The following is an 11,089-nucleotide window of genomic DNA, read 5'->3' on the forward strand; positions in this document are numbered from 1 at the left end:
GAGACAAAGATAAAATTTACTTAGCAAACATAACTGAAGATAACATAAAAAATCTCTTACAGTATAGGACCCCACATAGTCTCTAATAACAATGCAGACTTTACTATATAACAACAAAATATTGATACCTCTTTTTAATTTATATTGTAACTTAATACCTATACCTCTTTAGTATGCATTGCTGCCCATTAGAGTGATAATATATATCTGTCCTTTATAAGCCACATCAGACTTATTTGTGAGAGGTATTACATTTCAACAGACTTGTGTGTGTGAGTACATAAGGGTGGATTAATACCACCTAGAGGTTCACCACTCCAAGTAAACAGTGTGTCTATTCACTAAGAGGGGTGAATACATAAATAGGTGACAAAACCAATGGTGGTTTGTATGTATAACTAGAATGACATATTATGGGCTTATAATAAATGATAATAGCGTGTTGTCTGAAGAGCAAGAAAGACATTGGTGTAGCTACACACTATCTTATACTATAGACAGGATGGAGAAATCTCCTAGACAAGCTTGTGAATGTAAATACAGCTGTGCTCAATATACAATCTATATGTTTATCCAAGTATGAATTAGTAAAGGCAACTCCTGATTGGGACAATATCCTAAGACATCTGAAATGAGTTAATATAAGCAGTGACATCATTACTAGTAAGATCTAACATTTTGAGAGATTAAATTATATACTAATAAACCTTGGTGCTGCATAGGGTCACTGAAGCAGCCCTATATGTGGACATATGAACCATCTACTCTCAATAAGAGCTATAAACATTAACCAAGTGCACAAGAGTTTAGGGAGGCTACCTATTAACCCTATTATACATCTTCTCTGAAAGTGAATGAAACACCATATCTATAATTTTACGGTTATGTGAACTAGAATACTAGAATTCTCTCAATTTTTGTATCTGGCTTACACTAGCAGTATCATCTATTAGTTAGGGATGTGGTGATGTCTATATTTTTGCCTCATATCCATGATATCCACCTGCAAAATGATGAAACTGTAGGCTAGAGATATCTGCCAAATATTATGTACAGAAAATATACCAATATGGTTCAAAGTATGTAGCCAAAATAGCTGTCTTATGGTACATATTAATAGTTAAGCTAAAAGGGAAAAACATGGAAATAAAAACTTGGCATAGAAATTGAAAGATCTTTAGTGAAGTCACATTTAGACAGTACCAATGACCTGCATTGTACATCAAATCTAGCCTATTCCAACTCGGATCAGTGCTGCCGTGCTGCAACAAATGTCTCATATTCTTTTGTCTGTTCTAAAAACAACCGGCAGCAACTCCCGGTAGAGTCTTACGTGATCATTCCTTGAGACAGACAGCATATCTTTCCCCAGCTTGCCTTTCAACTCCAATATGGCGAGCTTCTGGAGAGATTTTGAGCCCCCTGCACGGGAGTCGGCCGCAGCTCCCAACAGAGGTGTCAAAGGTAAGTGGTCATGTCTCAGCTCCCCAATCGCTCCTATTTTGAATGAGGCCAAACTTTTAGGTTTGATGGCGGAGATCCGCCTACTGCCAGATATGGACTTAGTAGCTTTCCTCCCGGGCATCTGAGCTGACGTAGCGATATTAGGTAGATGAAGTGTAATGGATGCCTCCCAGTGAGCCCACACTTTTTCCTCCATATTAAATTTGGAAAGCGTATTGTCCTCTACTATTTGGCTAATTGGTATCCGTTGCGAAGGTAGATAATTCCCACCTTGTGATGCAGTGTCCCGGTCAGGCTGAAGAGTTTGACGAGCGCCATATTCCCTGTAGTCTTGCTTGACAATATTCTTCAGGTCATTAAACCCGTCATCCAATTTGTGTGCGAGTTCTTTCAGCAAGGCACATATAAATGACTGGAAATCCTCCATCCTGTTGATTAAAGCCCTTAGTGCGATGAGCCTGGATTACTCGCCAGGTCGAGGGGGAAATGTAGATCAATGTCGTAGGCCACAGCCTTATCAAAATAATTGTCCAGAACTGCTTGCTGTATGTCAATATTTGCATCAAATAAGAGAGCCCCAATAGCAGAGCGATGTTATCCTATACAAAATCTGAAGAAACTATTTATAAGTTTGATTTAGAAATGTGGATAAACACCAAATAAACAATATATTTTCAGGAGCTACAGTTTATGCTACCATTCATGGCAGCCGTCCGGACACGCCCCCCCCGATAGAAGGTTTTAACTCGAGCTGTTTGGCCCACCGCAACCCAGGAGGAGCTTTCCCCAGGCACGCGCCTGACTACGTCACTCCCCCTGCAATGGCCGTCACTCCTCCCCGCTTTCTATCTGTCGCCTGGGATGCTACCGCCCGCCTTTAGAGTGTTACACCGCTCTGACCTTACTGGACCTCCGAACTTGCCAGGCGAACACCCAGCACATTCCGGAGGGAGCTGAAAAATTAAGCGCCCTGGACTGACCCACAGACTATAGGTCGACTAACCCTGTCCGGAGCCATAGGAACTAATTACTACCTCATTAATCAAAATTGCCGCTATCAGGGTGGGAGGGTGGGAGAAGATCTGCGATGGCCAGGAACAGGAAAGAGGGCCTGAGACTCCCAGAAGCCCCTTTTTATTCGTAAGTAGAGATCCCTCCCTTAGGCCTGCAACAATGTTGCAAACCTCACACACACAGCCCACAAACACTCCTCCTCCCTGCTTCCTTAACCCTTAAGACATTTCTGGCTAATCTGCAGCCCTGCACTTTCCTTATCCTTACAAATGGTTTGCCCATGGAGGAAATTATTATATATGAATTTGAAGGTTCAGGAGTAATTAACAGAAGCACTTCTTCACAGAAAGGGTGGTTAAATAATGGAATAATAAACCTCCATTAGAGGTGGTAAAGGCATACACATTGGGGAACTCCAATATAGGCAGAAGGCCATTCTACAAACTGTATAAAGCTTATGGAAAGTTTATTAAGTCTGGGTGCTTAGGGCCTAGAAGATAAAATCTGATGTTATCATAAAACTTATTTCCTTTATTTATTAAATCACAGCAAAATTACAATTCCACACCCAAAGTTTAAAAACAGATTATAAATGTTTATAAAAACTGATTGTATATATTTTGAAAAAGCAGGGGCATCTCCTTTTATTGTTATCGATAATATTTTAAGGGGTGACTGTATCCAAGCGCCTTTTTTTGTGTATATTGGGATTGTATTGTTTTGTTTGTATATAAGAAAAACTTTATTTACAACAGAACCTGTGTTCATTTTAACATAGACAATTACAGCACGTAGAGCGTTTGGACTTAACGATTCACACTGAAAAAACAGTAATACCCTTTACTTGAAGCATTTTTGCTAATAGAAGTATATAGCAACATTATTTCCATTCAAAAATAAAATGCACCCATGCACATTTCAATTTTTACCTCGCAAGGTCCTCTATTATTACGTCATGTAGTACATCTATGTCATTTTTCTTTCATGTCACCATTATCATGTCTATCAATAATAAGTCACTAATATGGCAGCTTAAAGGGATATACAACCCCAAAATGTTCTTTCAATTTTAAACAATTTTCTTATTTACTTCTATTATCACATTTTCTTTGTTTTCTTGTTATCCTTTATTGAAAAGCAGGAAGGTAAATTTAGGAGCGTGCACATGTCTGCAGCACTATATGGCAGCAGTTTTGCAACAATGTTATACATTAGCAAGAGCAACAGATGGCAGCACTGTTTCCTGTCATGCAGTATTCCAGACAAGTGCATGCAACTTATCTAGATATCTCTTCAACAAAGAATAACAAGAGAAGGAAGCAGATTTGATAACAGAAGTAAATTGGAAACTTTTGTAATTCTTTTATCTGAATCATGAAAGAATACATTTGTTTCATGTCCCTTTAAAATGTGGGTTTTGACTGGAATAAAAGCAGTTCACATGTCACAGAAAGTGCTAGATTAAACAAGTTCTTCAGTGCTACAATTTGCAGATTAATCACAGAGCAGGGATTATCCCTCAGTCAAATTAAAAATGTGTAGTGGCTGTCGGTAGTGTTTCCCACCTTGCTCTTCTCCTCTATCTTTTTGTTTTTCTTTCATTATTGTTTCCTTGAATATTTAAACTTCTAAGAAATAATTATCTGTAATGAAAAAAAGGTAGTAATTATTTTCTGTATGTACATTTCTGATGCACTTTTTATAATAAAAATAGTCATATCATAAAATGGTGTAGTGGCAACAGATTAGTCAAGCGGTATCTGCCAAGAGTTGATTTCCCAAAAATGTTAAGAGCTGTACACACAACAGAAAAAAAGAGTTCTCAGACATCAAGAGAATGATAAAGTGGTAACTCACTAAGGAGGAGAGGTCAACCAGAGGGACAAGTGGTGGTCCTGCTTCTGTTCTGTATCGCTAGCAGAACATGCTGCACAGACAGGGAAAATGAGATAATCGATGAAGTGGAAAAGCCTTTTGATTCGGATGATTTCACAGATGATTGCTTAAAAGTAGCTTTGTTTTTTGGGCCTGAGATTGAATATACAGTAAATACTTGTGGAGTTTTCAAGCCTTTCACGTGCTGTTATGTTCTCTGCAACTTGTGTAATAGTATTAGTCAATAAAGGTAATAACCGGTTTCTCAAGATTTTTCAAGCAATACTTCCCTTTATTCTTCTCAGAATTCATAAATCCAAAATTTAAAGAGACAGTAAAGTTAAAATTGAACCTCTATGATTCAGATAGAGCATGCAGCTTTCCAACCTCCTTCTATATTCAAATTTCCTTTGTTGAAAAGCATACCTAGGTTGGCTCAGAAGCTGCAAAGCACTACTAGGATCTATCTAGTGATAGGTGGTTGCACGTTTGCCTCTTGTCAGTGTCTCACCAGATGTGTTCAGCTACCTCTCAGTAGTGCATTGCTGCTGATCAGCCTACCTAGGTTTACTCTTCAACAAAGGATACCAAGAGAACAAAGCAAATTTGATAATAGAAGTAAACTAAAAAGTTTTTTTTAAAAAATACATGCTCTGTGTGAATCATGAAAGTTCAATTTTGACTTTACTGTTTTTTCAATGTCTGATGGGTTAGTAATCTGTGCAACATAACCAAGTCACATTATAAATCTTATTGTAAAGGGTCTTTCAGTACAGGGTCTGGATAACTGTAAAAATAATGTTGGTTGACAACGTGAAATTATTCTGCTAAATGTGCCACTATGTATTTAGAAACTTCCAATAAAACCAGTTATGACACTCTACTTAGGGCTAGATTACAAGTAATGCGCTATCTTAAAGGGACTCTAAACCCAAAAATTTTCTTTCATGATTCGGGTAGAGAATACAATTTTAAAAAACATTTCAATTTACTTCTATTATCTAATTTGCTTCATTCTTTAGATATCCTTTGTTGAAGAAATGCATATGGGTGAGCCAATTACACAAGGCATCTATGTGCAGCCACCAATCAGCAGCTACTGAGCCTATCTAGATATGCTTTTCAGCAAATGATATCAAGAGAATGAAGCAAATTAGATAATAGAAGTAAATTAGAAAGCTGTTTAAAATTGCATGCTCTTTCTAAATCATAAAAGAAAAAAATGTGGTTTCATGATCCTTTAATGTGCGCCCGCAAAGAGATTTAATAACCAGCCCTTACAAGTGGCTAGTATATGTGACCGCAAGCTTGCATTTTCACTTTGCTCTAAGGGGTATATGTATCAATGTGCGAGCGGACATGATATGAAGTAGCGTATCATGACCGCTGCACATCGATAAATGCCGACAGCATACACTGTCGGCATTTATCATAGCACCAGCAGTTCTTTTGAACTGCTGGTGCAATGCCGCCCCCTGCAGATTCATGGCCAATTAACCGCTAGCAGGGGGTGTCAATCAACCCGATTGTATTAGATCGGGTTGATTTCTGTCCGCCGCCTCAGAGCAGGCGGACAAGTTATGGAGCAGCTTTAGACCGCTGCTTCATAACTTCTGTCTCCGGCTCGCCGGAAACAAGGGGCCTCAAGCTCCATACGGAGCTTGATAAATATGCCCCTAAGTGTCAGATTTCAGGTTAAAAATAGAGTTTCCCCAATTGCCCCAAAAATAAAGAGGACAGTACAGTTATAAGGGGTTAAAGTGAGTGGATGTGGGGTGTTAGAAAAAAAACACCACCACCTAAAGTGCCTTTACATAGAAGTCAATGGGGGACTGTGTTTTCTCCATAAATATATATGTAATTGCTTATTTACATACGTATTTATGTGTTTATGTGTTTATATGTACATACATATTTATGTGTTTATGTGTTTATATGTACATACATATTTATGTGTTTATGTGTTTATATGTACATACATATTTATGTGTTTATGTGTTTATATGGACATACATATTTATGTGTTTATGTGTTTATATGTACATACATATTTATGTGTTTATGTGTTTATATGGACATACATATTTATGTGTTTATATGTACATACATATTTATGTGTTTATATGTACATACATATTTATGTGTTTATGTGTTTATATGTACATACATATTTATGTGTTTATGTGTTTATATGTACATACATATTTATGTGTTTATGTGTTTATGTGTTTATATGTACATACATATGTATGTGTTTATGTGTTTATATGTACATATATATTTATTTATTGCTGCCCACCGCTGTGCGAGTTGCTTGTGTTTGGCTGCTGGCATGAAAATGAGGCTCCTAAATCACATGTTTAGGCTGGCTTTAAACATATATGAATTTATTTAGCTGTGTAATTGCCAGAGAGGGCTTCAGTGAAGTGAAGAGGGCCCATAATCTGTCCTATACATAGCATGAAAAACAAATGTAAGATAATATTTCATTTTCTTTTGGATTTTAAAATATGTATTAATCCTTATTTCAAACATCTTGACTGCATGATTTTCTTTCACACCTAGTACTATATAAATAATATAACAACATAATTAGAGAATAATTCCACAGTAAAAAATAAACATTTGGACTATATGAAGTTTGTTATTAAACATAAAAGGTTACTCCAGAATGTTTATTGTTTAAAAAATAGATAATCCCTTCATTATTTCCCACTTTTACATAACAAACACAGTTATATTAATATACATTTTACCTCAGTTATTACCTTGTAGCTAAGCCTCTGCAGACTGCCCCCTTATCTCAGTTCTTTTGACAGACTTGCATTTTAGTCAATCAGTGCTGACTCCTAGGTAATTATATGGGAGTGAGCCATCTAGCTGTCAAAACCTGTCAAAATGCCCTGAGATAAGAGGCGGCCTCCAAAGACATATGAGCCTACCTAGGTTTAGCTTTCAACAAAGAATACCAAGAGAACTTTTATGATGAAAGAAATTTGGAAAGTTGTTTAAAATTGCATGCCCTATCTGCATCATGAAAATTTTATTTTGAATAGACTGTCTCTTTAAACATGATATATATATAATAATATAATATATAAAATAGTTTTTGAGAGCAGATATAAGTGTCACAACTCACAACTCATTTAGTTTTTTGTTTTTCACATGTCAGAATACAATCTATATTTCATATGTTACATAAAAAAACAAAGATACAATAAAGAATTTTTTATAATCCTTCAAAGTCCATACATCCTACCATATGAAGGAAAAGCATATGAATGAATGTATGAGGATAGATTTAACATAGAGGTCAGGATTACCCAGGCACATGAATTACTCTTCTGTTGCACATACATATACATCTGTGATGGAAAGTATTTTATTTTGTGATCAATACTTGTTCCAATCCATCTAGGTCTATACATTCTTCCATGTTCATGAAAAGCACATGAAGGACCATATGATGAAAAATGTATCAAATAAGGCACAAATATCAAATTATTGTTAAAACGAAACACAAATGAGACACTTTGGGGCATATTTATCAAGCTCCGTGTTTCTGGCGACCCTGCAGGCTCACCATAAACAGCAGTTATGAAGCAGCGGTCACAAAGACCGCTGCTCCATAACCTGTCCGCCTGCTCTGAGCAGGCGGACAGACATCGCCTGAAATCAACCCGATCGAGTACGATCAGGTTTTATTGACACCCCCCTGCTGGTGGCCCATTGGCCGCGAGTCTGCAGGGGGCGGCATTGCATCAGCAGCTCTTGTGAGCTGCTGGTGCAATGCTGAATACGGCGAGTGTATTGCTCGCCGTATTCAGCGAGGTCTGTCGGACCTGATCCGCACTGTCGGATCAGGTCCGACAGACCTTGATAAATAGAGGCCTTTGTATACAAACTTTAACATAAACTCCCATTTTGTAAACCTATGAAACAAGACATTCAAAGTTGAATGTTATAGACCAATCATTCATTATATTAGGCTGTGCCAATAAGTAGAATTTAACATAAATCAATATCTTTGTAATTGATATTACATGTATGAAAATATGACCTATTAGAAGTTCCAGGGGTCTATAATTTGATAGTTCTCACTATGTTTATGTTAATTATTTTGGTACAAAATTAAAATTTATAGTGAGTGTCCCTTTTAACCAGTGCAAGTTCCCTAGCAAGTTCTCACTTTCAGAGAATCACAGGAGTGGATGGTTAATGGGAATGTTGCTGACTAGCTGAAGACCCTGGTACAGCTACATTTTCCGAGGATGATATAACAAATGTTGTATTTAGACATATTTGCCAGGTCTAAAATGTATTCAAGTAAATAAGACATTAGATATATTATTTAAGGCACAAACTCCTTTGGTCTCTCAAAATCCACCCTATTCCCTACTTACAGTGACGGACACTCTATCGATCTGGTTTCTTACCTCTGTTCCTTTTCTCATGTCACCTGTCACCCATTTCCGATCTCAGACCACCATCTGCTCACCTATAATCTTAATTTACATGCTAAACCTATTTCTCCCCTTCATCTCCGCACCTGTAGAAATCTGCACACTGTGGATCCTCTCCAACTTTCCAACCTTATTTAAAAATGCCTCCCCACACTTTCACGGTATCCTGCCCTGACCTTGCTACAACCCACTATAACAATACTCTCTGCTCTGCACTCGACACCCTTGCTCCTCCACAAATACGCAAAATCCCACGTCGTCAGCTCCAGCCCTGGCACTCTCAGCAAACACGCTACTTACAAAAATGCTCCCATGCTGCTGAACGTGCCTGGAGGAAATCCCACTCTGAACCCGATTTCCTCCACTATAAGTTCATTCTTTATTCTTACTCCTCGGCCCTTCACTTAGCCAAACAAAACTACTTCTCTTCTCACTCCTCAAACCCTCTCCATTTTCAACACTCTCCTCTATCTACCTGCACTACCCCCTTCTGCCTTTAGTGCTCAAGACTTGGCAGACTACATTAAACTAAACTACCAATAGCCCTTAAAAGGGCCTTTTGCAGGGCATTGCCCCAAAGAAATCAGTACTTTTATCTGTAAAAAACAAATACAAACAACCCCCCAACAGTAAAACCCACCACCCACACAACCAACCCCCCAAATAAAAGCCTATCTAGAAAAACCTAAGCTTTCCATTGCCCTGAAAAGGGCATTTGGATGGGCATTGCCCTTAAAAGGACATTTAGCTCTATTGCTGCCCAAAGCCCTAACCTAAAAAATAAACCCACGCAATACACCCTTAAAAAATCCTAACACTAATCCCCAAAGATTCACTTACCGGGAGAAGTCTTTATCCAAGCGGCAAGATGTCCTCAACGAAGCCAGCAGAAGTGGTCCTCCTGACGGGCAGAAGTCTTCATCCAGACGGCATCTTCTATCTTCAGCCTTCTGACGCAGATCGGCTCCATCTTCAAGACATCCGGCGCGGAGCATCCTCTTCAAACAACGTCTTCTTCGGAATGAATATCTCTTTAAGTGACGTCATCCGAGATGGCGTCCCTTAGATTCCGATTGGCTGATAGAATTCTATCAGCCAATCGGAATTAAGGTAGAAAAAATCCTATTAGCTGATGCAATCAGCCAATAGGATTGAGCTGGCATTCTATTGGCTGTTCCAATCAGCCAATAGACTGCGAGCTCAATGCTATTGGCTGATTGGATCAGCCAATAGGATTGAAGTTCAATCCTATTGGCTGATTGCATCAGCCAATAGGATTTTTTCTACCTTAATTCCGATTGGCTGATAGAATTCTATCAGCCAATCGGAATCTAAGGGACGCCATCTTGGATGACATCACTTAAAGTGATATTCATTCCGAAGAAGACATCGTTTGAAGAGGATGCTCCGCGCGGATGTCTTGAAGATGGAGCAGCTCCATGTCAGAAGGATGAAGATAGAAGATGCCGTCTGGATGAAGACTTCTGCCCATCTGGAGGACTACTTCTGCCTGTCTGGAGGACCACTTCTGCCGGCTTCGTTGAGGACATCTTGCCGCTTGGATGAAGACTTCTCCCCGTAAGTGTTAGGATTTTTTAAGGGTGTTTTGGGTGGGTTTATTTTTTAGGTTAGGGCTTTGGGCAGCAATAGAGTTAAATGCCCTTTTAAGGGCAATACCCATCCAAATGCCCTTTTCAGGGCAATGGGGAGCTTAGGTTTTTTTAGTTAGGCTTTTATTTGGGGGGTTGGTTGTGTGGGTGGTGGGTTTTACTGTTGGGGGGGTGTTTGTATTTTTTTTAATAGGTAAAAGAGGTGATTTCTTTGGGGTAATGCCTCGCAAAAGGCCCTTTTAAGGGCTATTGGTAGTTTAGTTTAGGCTAGGTTTTTATTTTATTTTGCCGGGGCTTTTTTTATTTTGATAGGGCTCTTAGATTAAGTGTAATTAGTTTAAAGATCTGCAAAAAAAATGATTTTCTGTAATTTAGTGTTTTTTTGTTGTGATTTAGCTAATTTAATTTATTTAATTGTTTTTAATGTAGGTAATTTATTTAATTGTAGTGTAGTGTTAGGTGTTAGTGTAACATAGGTTAGGTTTTATTTTATAGGTAAATTTGTATTTATTTTAGCTAGGTAGTTAGTAAATAGTTAATAACTATTCTACCTAGTTAAAATAAATACAAATTTGCCTGTGAAATAAAAATAAACCCTAAGCTAGATACAATGTAACTATTAGTTATATTGTATCTAGCTTAGGGTTTTATTTTACAGGTATT

The 11,089-nt window shown here is 38.0% G+C and overlaps 1 long non-coding RNA gene across 1 annotated transcript; it reads right to left on the bottom strand.

Annotated features, from left to right (window-relative positions):
- Positions 1-2,988: 2,988 nt before the first annotated feature.
- On the bottom strand, positions 2,989-4,482 carry LOC128662191 (uncharacterized). The gene is made up of 2 exons (XR_008402718.1): positions 4,336-4,482; positions 2,989-4,121 (listed from the first exon to the last, which is right to left on the bottom strand). It is a non-coding gene; the product is annotated as an uncharacterized LOC128662191 (long non-coding RNA).
- Positions 4,483-11,089: the final 6,607 nt, after the last annotated feature.

The sequence above is a fragment of the Bombina bombina genome, chromosome 6, assembly GCF_027579735.1.
Source record: "Bombina bombina isolate aBomBom1 chromosome 6, aBomBom1.pri, whole genome shotgun sequence".
Taxonomy (NCBI): domain Eukaryota; kingdom Metazoa; phylum Chordata; class Amphibia; order Anura; family Bombinatoridae; genus Bombina; species Bombina bombina.